Raw genomic sequence first — 12,256 nt, 5'->3', positions numbered from 1 at the left:
CGAGGGCCTGTTTTTTTTTTTTTTTTTTTTTTTTTTTTTGAGATGGTCTCACTAAGTTGCTAAGTTGAGCCAGGCTGGGCTCAAACTTGGTATTCTCTTGCCTCAGCCTTCCAGGCTGCTGGGATCAAAGGTTTATGCCACAGTGCCCAATTTGAGCTCACTTTCTTTTCTTTTTTTTTTCTCATTGAGTTTATTGGTTCTTTTTTGTATACAGTACAGTTATATTCATCATTGAGAACTTGTACATTTACATGATGTATCTTGGTTCTTATTTTTCCCCCTTCCACCACCCTCCCTTCACCCCCTCCACCCTTCCCTATTTACAAAGACTTTGTTTCCATTTTTCCTTTTCTCATATTTTGTTCTTTTCCCTTCTTTCCTTTCCCCTACCTTCTCACTTCCCCTACTCCTTTAGCCCTTTCTTCATATATCACATTGTCAATTATATCATTTGAACCTTATTTACACTTTCAGTTTTTCACACCGGAGAAACTATTCAGTATTAACATGTGTGTCTTATTTATTTCACTTAAGAGTATGGCCTCGATATGCCTCCATTTACCTATAAATTACTCTAGTATCTCATTCTTTATGACTGAGTAGTATTCCATTTAATAGAAAAACCACATCTTCATCCAGTCTCCAGTTGATGGGTAGTTGGACTGTTTCCAAGTTTTAGTAGTTTTACAAACCAAGCTGCTATAAATCTGTGTGCATATATCACTGTGATATGATTCTTTTAATTCTTTTGGAAAGATACCCAGCAGAGGGATAGCTAGGTCAAATGGGACCTGTAATCCGAGTTTTTTGTGATATCTCCATATTGATTTCCACAGTGGTTGCACCAGTCTGCACTCCCACCAACAATGGAGAAGGGTTCCTTTCTCCCCACAGCCCCACCAGCATTTGTTATTGGTTGATTTCTTGATAGCAGCCATTCTTTTCGGGGTAAGGCAGAATCTCAGTGTTGTGAGATCACATTCTTAAAGACAAAAATTACCTTTTTCAGAACAAAAGCAACTAAATGGCTACAGGATGGCTATAGGGATAATTTTTAAAAGCCCAGCTATTACCAAATTGAGAACACTGTAGAAAACTGCTGTCAGAGAAAACTACCTTTTTTCCCCTCCTTCTTTTCTTTCTTTTTTCTTCCTTCTTTTCCTCTTCTTTTCTTCTGTTTGTAAAATGCTTTAAATTATCTAGTGGAAGCTCTGTTTATGCAAAAAGAAGACACCAGCCCAGTCCAGCAGAGGTAACTGAGAGAATGTGGAACTAAACTTCTGTACAGATAGGATTTGTTTCATTTTAAGAGACTTTTTTCTCATCCTGACAAGCCTGGAGATAGCAGTTTGGGTCACAGGACAAGAGGAGGTGGGAAAAGCATGGACGCAGGACAGGACCCAAGAAAAGAAAGCCAACAAGGAACCCCCTCTGACAGCACTTGTCTGGTGGTCTGTGGGTGCAAAGATGTATGATACCAATTTCATACAGTTTACTGCAATGCGAGGACACAAAGCAAAGCCAGCAAAGAAAGGAAAAAGTCACATGGAGCAAAACTGGAAGGAGACTAGGCATAAACTTCTAGATTCCTCTCCTAGTACAGTCACACAGGATGTACTTCATTCCTTCAGCCACGACATGTGACAACGTAGGAAAACCCTACCTACCAGGAAAATGTGCTAGATTCCATGCCTGCAGTTCTTATTGAGGCTGATCACACAGGAACTCTGCCTGGCGCATACCAGAGGTTCCAGCTCCCGAGGGAAAGCAAGAGTTCAGCATAAACTACATTGTTTGTATAGACTCGGCACAGTAAACCATCCGTATCACCTCCAGAACAGTGGGAAAACTGAAATCCAAGCTGGCAATCAGATCTTTGCAGGGACAGCTGTCTCCAGGCTGTAAAGTTAGCCTTTTCTGCAGTCTCCCCAGCCCTAACATTGACCTTAGAGTTGTTCTGGATTCTGTCATGCAAGCTCAAGCTTTAGAGACCCTGTAAGTAACTGTAGGATTTCTACTTCTATCCTTTCATTATCCGTACACAAGAAGTTCGAAAAGCACGTATGTTGAATAAATTAGCTATTTTTAAAATGGGTAATTTAAAAGCTGAAAGAAAACTCCGAGCTATCAACATAGAATAATGCTATGCATATGATTTTTATTTTTATATTTTATATGCTTTCCAAATTTCCTAGAATAAACACAAGCTGTTTTTATATTTAGAAAGCAAATAAAAGAAACATGTCAGTTTCCAATACATCCTCTAAGTGAGGCGCCTGTAGATTAGACACAGAACCTGCAGGGTTGAGTCAAGATGCACTGAGTAACTTGGACCCCAAGGACACTTGCCCACCCACAAAGTGAGGCCCACCTCACAAAGCCTTTCTCTCTTTAGACTCAAACTGAGCACCATTTTCTTTCACTCAGCCTTTATAGTTTAAATTCATGAAACACAATGGCTGATGCTTAAAACAGATTTGTCAACTTATTAACTGTATTTGTCACCTTTTCTGTGGTTAGGACACAATCCCTGACACCCAGAACTTAAAGGAGGAGAGGTTCAGTTTGGCTTGTGGTTTCAGTGGGTTCATGGTCGGCTGACTCCAGGCAGAAACTGCAGGGTGGAAGGGCACGGCAGAGGGAAGCTGCTCGTGTCATGGGGGCCAGGAAGGAGAAAGAGAAGGGAGGAACCAACCAGGATGGAGAATGCGACCCTTCAAGTCATGTCCGCCGTGATCTTCCACTTCCAACCAGGCCCTGTCTCTGAACCTGAGACATTTTAGATCTAAACCATAACATGGACTAAAAATTAAAAAATTAGAAGATCCACTGATATTTTTCAGTTTCTAATAGTAAAAGCTATAATTTTTTTTTTTTTTTTTTTTGGTATTGAGATGGGGACCTTGTGCTTGTTAGGCAGGCAGCAGAACCACTGAGCTAAATCCCCAGCCTAAAAGAGAAACTATTATTATTATTATTATTATTATTATTATTATTTGGTACTGGAGATCAAACTCAGGCCCTTGCACTTGCGAAGCAGGTGGCGGAACCACTGGGCTAAATCCCCCAGTCCTAAAAGCTATAACTTATGCATGCTGCAATCAACTGTTAACCATCCACACTGATAAATTTTTTTAATTAAAAATCACTTTCCTAAATATATCTTCCTGGAAATAAGATTAAAAATTATCTTATTGGGGCCAGAGATTTAGCTCAGTGGTTCCACCACCTGCCTCATAAGCACAAGGTCCCAAGTTCGATCCCTGGTACCTCCCCAAAAAAACAAAGAATTATCTTATTGATTGAGTCATCCTAAAAAGTGATCCAGGTGGTACTGGAAAAGTATCCTACAAGTTTTTAAATTTGACAGAAGCAATGCAATACTTCACATGGTTCCCATTTATTGCAATTTATGATATCTAAAGAGGATTTAACATTGAAAAATAGCAAAATCAGTACTCAGCTACTCCAAGTAGCACTTACTCATTTTTTTCTAGCTTCCCCATCAAATGTACTTTCTTCATTGCTTTAATATCATCACTTCAAAATAACTGTACATCTTACCCAAATGTCTTAGTGAGTTTTCTTTTACTATAGCAAAATACCAAAGACTAGATAATCTATAAAGAAAATTGTTTATCTAGCTCACAGTTTGGGAAGGTAAATGTTATGTAACCAGACAGCCTCGTGGGCTACATCACAAGGTGGCAGATGGTATCACGGTTGTGGGGGAAGCCGTTGCATGGCAAGACAAGAAGCAACAGGTATTTGGGGCCAGGATTGCTCTTTTAATAACAATTACTCTCCTGGGAACTGACCGGGGTCCCAAGGGGATGCATTAACCCCTTCTGAGGATGGGGCTCCCAGTGCCCTAACCATCTTCCTTTAGGCCCCACCTCTGAAAGGCTCTGCTACCTCAACATTGCCACGCACTTCCAGCACATGACCCTTTGGGGGACACTGCAAACCATGTCTAAACCATAGCCCCAAACTGCATTTTCCATCTGAGAGAGAAAAACATTAAAGCATGTGTCAGATCTAACAATTACTAAACTCCCAATAGAATGAGAGGATATGAGCAGTAAAAACATGGACAAAAGTGTTTACGGCAATCTTGCTCAAAATACCCCCTAGTTAGGTGCAACTCAAATGTCCATCCGCGGTAAAACAGACACATTCAAGGGTGCTGCATTCGTACAAGGGAATGTTACACGATGATGAAAAATATTGGTGAGAACAGAAGTGAAGCAGACATAGCGTTGAGGACATTAAGTCAGACATGTAGAGATGTATTGTATGATTTCATTCATGCAAAGTCGAAAACAGGCAAAAACGGAAAACAGGCGCCATTGGAAATCAGGGGGTGATTACCCTGAAGGAGGGAGACCGCCCAGAAGGGACCACACCTGGAGCTTCTCAGTGTCTCACAATGTTCTGCAGCTCAAAGGAGGGGGTGCTGCATGGATTATTCATTTGTAGAAAGTCACTGCAGCACAAACTTAAGAGTCATTACCTGCCTGTAAGTATGTTTTGCTGCTCTAAAAGCACTGACTCAGCAAAAAACAAACAAAACAAAACGAGGATTTACAAAGCACTTATGCATTATGAGAGAAATCATCTATTTAAGTTCATCTAGTAAACGATAATTCTGGGAACATGGAAAATAATACAGCATAAATAACAGGTATGTTATGTTATGCATATTTCTTCAGTCTTTGTGGGTCTGAGTCAGAAGACATCCCCTTAACTCCAACACACAGGGCCCCAGTTCTTGCTCCTGTCTACCTTACCAAAGCTCCGAGCAGGACATCCTGTGTCCTGCATTTCTGAGAGTCTCCAGAAGGTGTCCCCACGCCCCCCCAGTCGGCTGACAACGCCCATCCTGGGCACTGTGGTGAGTCCTGCTCCTCTCGCCTGTTTCTGTCCCAAGGTACAACACTGCTTCTGAAGTCTGAGTATTTCTGCACAAAGCTTGGTGGGAAAGCTCATCAATGTCCCCAGACGGCCTTCCGCATCCCCGTGGATGAGCTTCTAGGTCGCTGGGCCATGGAACAGAACCAAGAATTGCTACACTCCAGTTCTTGCTGATGACTAAAGCCTTTCCTGGAAGATAATCACCAGGCTCCTTCTGCCCTCAGGGTGAATTCTCACCCAGGAAACTTCTCAGCCCTCAAGAGCTACCCCCACGGCTTGCTAAAGGGCCCGTAGGTACCTACACCCCAGCACCAGACACACCCTGACACCTTCCAGCGATGCCTTCTCCTCACCTGTGCATGATGATGTTACCAAGCCTATCTCACTGGCGGGCGGATTTTCCCAGACACTTAACCCCTGTGCTAGAGCCCTGCTCTGCTGCTCTAACCCTGTACAGAGAAATGCTTGGTTGGGAGATCCAGGCCACTAGCCTATTGAGCTCTGAGCATTTCCTAAATCTAGCCTAAGAAAGTTGAAATCTTATGATTTTTTTTTCATTTTTAAAATGTCTCCTGTATCCAAATAAATTATTTCTTTAGGTTTCAATATATTTATATGTAAGATGGAGAAAGTGCCATCTACTTTATGCTCTGGCTTCGGTGATATAAAATAATCAAGCTTTATTTATCTCCTTCAGATTACTGGTCATTCTTTCTGGGTGTTTCCGTGCTTGAGTATCCAGAACAAAGAAAGAAATACAAAGCTGTGTTTAGCATTGCAGTCACGTCCTGCTGAGCCCCTCGCTGGCCTGTTCAAATGGCAAACTCCTCCCTCTGCCGGATCAGACTGCCTCTGCAGCTCACACACTGAATCTTTTCATCAGGAATGCAAAAGATGGTGCTTTATGAATCTGGATGAGGTTCAAGTTTGGGGCTTCACCTTAAGCTGAAAACATACGATGGTCCGATATCTGAGATATTCTCATTCAAGACTGATGGGAGAGACGAAGTTCCAGAAAGAAAGGGAAACAACCATTATCACTTGGCTTTGAGACAAATACGAGATACTCTTTCCTGTGGCCTGAGATTTACTTGCATCTGGGCTACTTGTACATTCTTTTAAGCACAGTCAGATGGTCTGTCTTGTATTTGCCTGTGAAGGTGGTACCTTGAACTCGAGTCCATGGTCTGCAACCTTTTCCACCATTAGCAGCGAGCACAGAACTGTATATACAGTGGGTGCTTGTTCAATGATAGCTTTGTTGATGTTCCAAGTTGACCAGTACTTCCAGATCCTTCTTCTACTACCTATGGGGAGGTCCTGTAGTCATAGTTATAAGACTCAGTGTAAACTGACCATTCCCACAATCAGTACATAGCTCACCCTCAAGGCTAAGGTGGGAAAGGGTGATAGAGAAAAGGAGTTTCCAGGAAACGGAGGCCTGGGGAGAAGATATCTCCTATCACTCCATAGTCAGTTTGTTATACTGATGTAGTCCAGATGTGCAGCACTGGTCAATCATAGTAGTGGTTTTAACAAATACAGAGTCCACCAAAAACATGTTCACAAACTTCAGCAGTTCAACATACTAATAAATGCCTGGAAGCTAATAAATACTAATAAATGGCCACCACTTTGAGCACCTTTGTCATTGCATGAATATTAACATATAAATAGGTAACTTGTGCAAATATGATGTCTCAATAAGTTTACTATTAAAGTATTTATTCAAGTTTTTATTTTACTGATATATACGTTTTTTGGTGGACTCTATTCTCCCAATAATCAATAAAGGAGAAACATAGAATTTGAAAAAGAGGTCATACTATGCAAAGTTATGCTCCATGAACTATCTTAGATAACATAATCTAAATGCAAAAAAGCCCTGTATTTGTATATGAGATTGGCCTTTAATACATCATCCAGACTCCTAGCCTCCGTTCTTGAAAATACTAAGTAAGAAACTATTTTCTCTGTGGATTTCCATAAGTTTTAAACTAGTGAATGTTATCCTTCTATATCTAAGCACTTTGCTAGTTAGGGTTTTAAGGATGATTAAACTGCGCAGAGAGGTTTATTTGGTGTTTGAAAACCTGGGGTTTGGTCTCCCCCTCCTCAATGGAACAAAATTCTAAAAATCAATAGTGTTTGTGTTTTGCATGATCAGTTTGTGCAATTAATCAACTGGGTGCAAAGGGCAAGTAAAAGTGCGGGCCAGCGGGGAGTTTGCTCTCACACGGGCCGGGAGACAAGGCGACAGGGGCCATCCCTTGAGCGTATTGCAGCGTGATCATCTGCTGAAACCCTGCAGTTAGCACACTCTTCGCTTCCTTCCCCCATCAGGATTTGTTCACGTCTCTTTGCAAAATACTCCCAGAATTAATTTCCTCGTTTGTTCGCATATACAGCTGAAAGTTTCTTTCTGAAACATCAGTCTTGTTACGTTAGTCCTAATAACAGGGTGAAACAAATCCATGTAGTATATAAACTCAGGTGGGAAACCCATGTTGTTTTATATCAGTTTAATTTCTGATTCAAGTCTTCCAGGATGCAGGAAAATTTGATCTCAATCGGTCCACTCAACTGGCCCTCAGCAAGGGTTCCCCAGTGCCAAGTGGCCGGGTTGGGGCTGGGGAGCCTCCAGCCTTGTGCTTCTCCCCTGGGGTCCCCCCACCTGCCCCGGCTCTTCCTCAGGAGCAGAGCTAAGTCCCAAGCTCTCTGCGATGCTCAGGCTTACCTAGGGGGTCTGCCACCTCCATAAGGAAGCAGCCAGCCTCCAGGCTCCTGGCTCATCGCGGGTAACATTTCCACACTCCCCAGATCGCCGTGTCACCTTCTCACCGTCACCCCACTCTGCTCAGACCCAGGCCCTATTCCGAATGTGTCTCCTATGTGTTCACTTGTAGCTCAGAGAAGGCCCTTGCCCTTCCTCAGAGCCTTTAAGCACTTCCGGTGCTAGAGAGTTCCTCCAGGGAGAGAGGGGATGTAAATTCTTAGGAGAAAATTCAAACTTCGGTTAGTATTTCAAAATGTAATGCCCACCCAGAAGTTTACATCTTACTCTAGCCTTTTCTAGCACTCTCCATGCCTATCTTTTCTGAGCTAAGCTATCTCTTGGAGGGAAAAGGACAGATAGCATTACCCTTAATTTGCAGAATCTGAAACGGAAGCCCTGATTCTCTGGTGTCCTACTCCACCGTACACACCTCAGACAGCCAGGGATCTGAGGGACAGGGAGGCGGTGGGCTGAAAATCTCTCCAGCTCCTCAGGAACTCCTGCACGACCGCACCTAACACGCCAGACCACTGCACTGGTGAGCAAATCAAACACAACAGGAAGTGGGAGGGCCGGGAACATTCACTTGCTTCAGGACAAGCCACTTACACTCAAGGAACAAGTGAACCATCAGTCGCCAACAGTTACAAAAATGGCAGTTGGGTCAGCCTCCTGTCTGTAGGTGCCAAGGACATTCACTAGTGTAACCAATCCAGAGGCTGAGTCAGCTAGCAAACCACAGAGCCTGGCTCGACAGATCCATACATGAAACATAGCGAGTGAAATGTACTCACTTCCACTTATTAAGCATAAATCTCAGCTCATCTTTTCTACCACTCCCTGCCTCCAGAGTGCCAGTGACCAGTCTTGGGGCCACTCTGGGCCCGTCCCATTTCCCTGGACTTCAGAGGTGCAGGAGGGTAGGTCACGAGGCCAACAAATAGCACAGCAGTACAAAGTGAATAGGATAAGTAGGTGAGCTGAGATGCAGTCAAGACTGAGGTTTAATTAACAGACCCCAACTCCCATTGCAGGAAAGGGAAACAACATTCAAGGGCCCTGGAACCTCTGCTGAAGTGAACTTGAGCAAGAGACGCAACTTTTAAGCCTCCGTTTCCTCACTTGTGACATAAGAACAGAAACAGAACTTGCATCACAGAGCCAGTGATAAGCAAATGAGATAACACACTTTAAGAGCCTAACCAGAGCTATGAATATGCTAGAGGTTCAGGTGAATTTGAAAGCTGTCCTGCCACCATAGTACGCCCAACAGTGGACATTAACCTACCTTTGGTTCCCAATATGGTCGTGGCCCCGCACACCTCCAAGTGCAAAGAGAATAAGGAAGCCAGGTCTGGAGACGGCCTTGCTGTGTCTGCCCAGAGGCAGGCCACCCACCAAAAGCTACTCCCCCGCAGTGACTAAGTGGACACCAGGGACTCCACTGACAGCTGGTTTTGACTGCAGCACTTCCCAGTGGCCTTGCTGGATCGTTCAGGGGCTGCAGAGTCCTGGGATCTGCCCTCCTTCCCTCCTGGGTCAACACACACCCTGGTCTGACACTCTCCCAGACTAAGCTGGCTCCCACCTCATCACCTGTCCCACAGGTTTCTCCCTAATAAAACCCTCACATGCTGAATCCTGTCCTGGCTTCTGTTTCTCTGAAGACCTGAACTAGCACACTTTTCCATGGCTCCTTTCCCTCAGTGGGCAGCTTGTGTTTGTTCTGTGAGGTCTGGACAGTTTGTTCAGCTATTCATAGCTGCTGTTTCACAGGGCAGCGGGAGAGGAGGAACAGGCATAAACACAGGTCATTGTAGGGAAGGTGGTGCCACTGAATTCCAGTACTTCTCCAGGGACTCACAGTTTCTGGGGGTTCTGGTCAGGGAGGAGCTGAAGAAAAGTATTTAAAGATATTCATTCCCCCCTCGCCAGTCAAGTAACTTACACTCTCAAAAACCTCAGGTCCCTAGGCCGAGACAGAAGGAGCAGAATGTACTTTATTAAGTGACCTGAGAGACACGAAATTCTTTGTGTCTCAAAATTCAGTTATGCCTATATCATGCTTTTATGCCATCTCAAACACCACCTGACACTGTTTTTCTGGAAAGAAATTCACTTTAATTTAAATTAAAAAAAAATAGTTTATATTGGAACATAAGCTAGGGAAGCATCACTTACCATAAATGGGAGACAACATTATCACATTATCTAGTTAGATGCTAAAACCTAAAGATTAGAGTCTGGTCCTGCTCGCTGTTAAAAATGTAGATGACCTAATGCTAAAGACATGTGAACACCAAAGACTTTCCAGGAAGCCTAAAAGAGAAGGGAAAAGGGAATAAGCAGCCAGCAGTGAGATCCCTCACTACGTAGAATGGAGCCTGGAGTAGCTCTCAATCACCTAGCACTGCCTTGTCCCCTTCAGCCTGGCTCAGATGGCTCCCCCTGCAGCACAGCCTGACCTTTTGTAGCTCAGGGTTTTTCCATTTGGAGACAGATTTTCATTTCAGGGATACAAGCTCACTGGCTGAATGCCAAATGGAGAAAACAGTTCTATTACTTCATCATTATCCTGGGTTTCTTGCCTCAATTCAATACACCAAGGAGATTGGGAGCCAGGGTCCACCTGCTGAAATGGTTTTCAGCAAAACTAAGAAACAGTAAGTTTGCCGTTGTTTTTATCTCTTCTCTTGCATCTCCTTGTAATAGTCAGTTTTCCCATTGCTGAGAGCCATACCCAATCCCCACAGTGTAAAGGAACAGAGGTTTACTTTGGCTTGAAATTTAGTCCTTGCATGGTCACTGGCTCCAAGTGCAAAGGGCACGGTGGAAGAGTCTGGCAGACAGAAGCTGCTCACCTCATGGCAGTCAGGAAGCTCACAGTGAAGGAAGAAACTCTGGAAGAGCTCTAACCCTTCCAGGCCACACCCTCAGCGACCCACCTCTTCAGTCCAGGCCCTACCTCCAACAACACATTCAGCTATGAACTCATCAGTAGACTAAATCCATGCATGAGTATGGTGTCCACATGAGCCAGCTACCTCCCAAAAGCTCCACCTAAGAGTGCATGAGGCTTTGTGTGGGAGATATCTAAACATAAACCCTAACAGACACCATACCCAACACCCACAATTTGAAGGAAGAGAGGTCTAATTTAGCTTAGGTTTTAAGAGGATTCGGTCCCTGGTTGGCTGGCTCCAAGGCAGAAATGTCCTGGAAGAAAAGCATGGTAGAGCCAAGTTGCTCACTTCATAATGTCCAGGAGTAGAGCAGGGGAAATGGGAGAGAAAAAGGACCGAGGGACATATATACAGATGCCCCTCTAGCACACCTCCATGAGCTACCCAGACACACTCAGAAGTGTGCTTTACTGACGCCTTGAGCCAGACATATTCACAATCCACCTGAACCTTCACACCCCTACCTCCCCACTCCCCATCCAGGGCCTCAGACTTTATTTTGCCCCTGCTGCTTCCAGACCTCCTTGGGAGCAGCCTTCCTTCATCCTGCAGCTCTGCCGTTTTCCATCCAGCTATTAGACTGGACACTGTCACCCTAAATACGAATGACACCAAACTAGCTTTGGGCTGTGACTATCCCGTGGGTACTCAAAGCTGATAAAGAAACAATTTGTTTTGTCATTTGTCAAGGACTTCAAACTTTATCACACCGACCTCGCTTAGTTTTAAGATGCACCATTTTGATGGGCTTCCACTCTTATTCGTTATCCAAGCTGTTTCTGGCCTCATCCTGATCCAAGCCCACATCCCTGCCTCCTATCAATGCTTCCTGTGCTGCTCAGCAGTATTTCGGGTATTTCCAGGGGCCACCCCCTCTCAGCTCTGCCCTGCAGGCTGGAGATGAAACTCTGAAAGCTAGGAATGCTGCCAGACCTCCAGCCTGGAACTTCCATTTTTACGGTGAAGCTGTATTTGATCTGAATGAAATAATCCTGCTCCCCTCTCATGGACCGACTCAAAATAATCAGCTTTGGAAAAAAAAAAGAAAAGCGAAACTCTGATATCCTAAAATGTTTGCTTTTGCCAAAGTTTGAAACACACACACACACACACACACACACACACACACACACACACACAGCTGGAGGGAAGAGGAGCAAAGGTCAGCTTGTCTTATAAAGCAGTTTCATGTAAATAAGGAAACTGACCCGTGAGGGCGTCCTCCTCCCCACCCCCGAACACACCCCCTCTTTTCTCTCCGCCCTTTTCCTACTGTACAGCAAACTGAGACCACCAAGGTATGGACCCCATCCTTACCAACCCACCCCAAGACTGCAGCAGACAAGAGGGGGCCGGTTTGGGATGTGGACGTCAAGACGCCCACTGAGTCCTTGAGAAGTAAATGACACGGGAGGCCCTGAGGACTGGCGATGGGGTGGACACCGAGGGCTGGGACCGGGCCGGGAACCACGGCCGCTGGACACTCAGAGCGGAACGCACTGGAGGTGAGAAATAATAACAACGACGGCCTCACATCTGCAAACCAGTCTGCCAACAACCAAGCTTTCACAGGCAGACGCCCCGCCCCTGCCGCTCCGGCGGG

Source organism: Fukomys damarensis, unplaced genomic scaffold, assembly GCF_012274545.1.
Source record: "Fukomys damarensis isolate Sample0158 unplaced genomic scaffold, DMR_v1.0_HiC HiC_scaffold_17, whole genome shotgun sequence".
NCBI lineage: Eukaryota > Metazoa > Chordata > Mammalia > Rodentia > Bathyergidae > Fukomys > Fukomys damarensis.
This window is presented reverse-complemented; position numbering follows the sequence as displayed.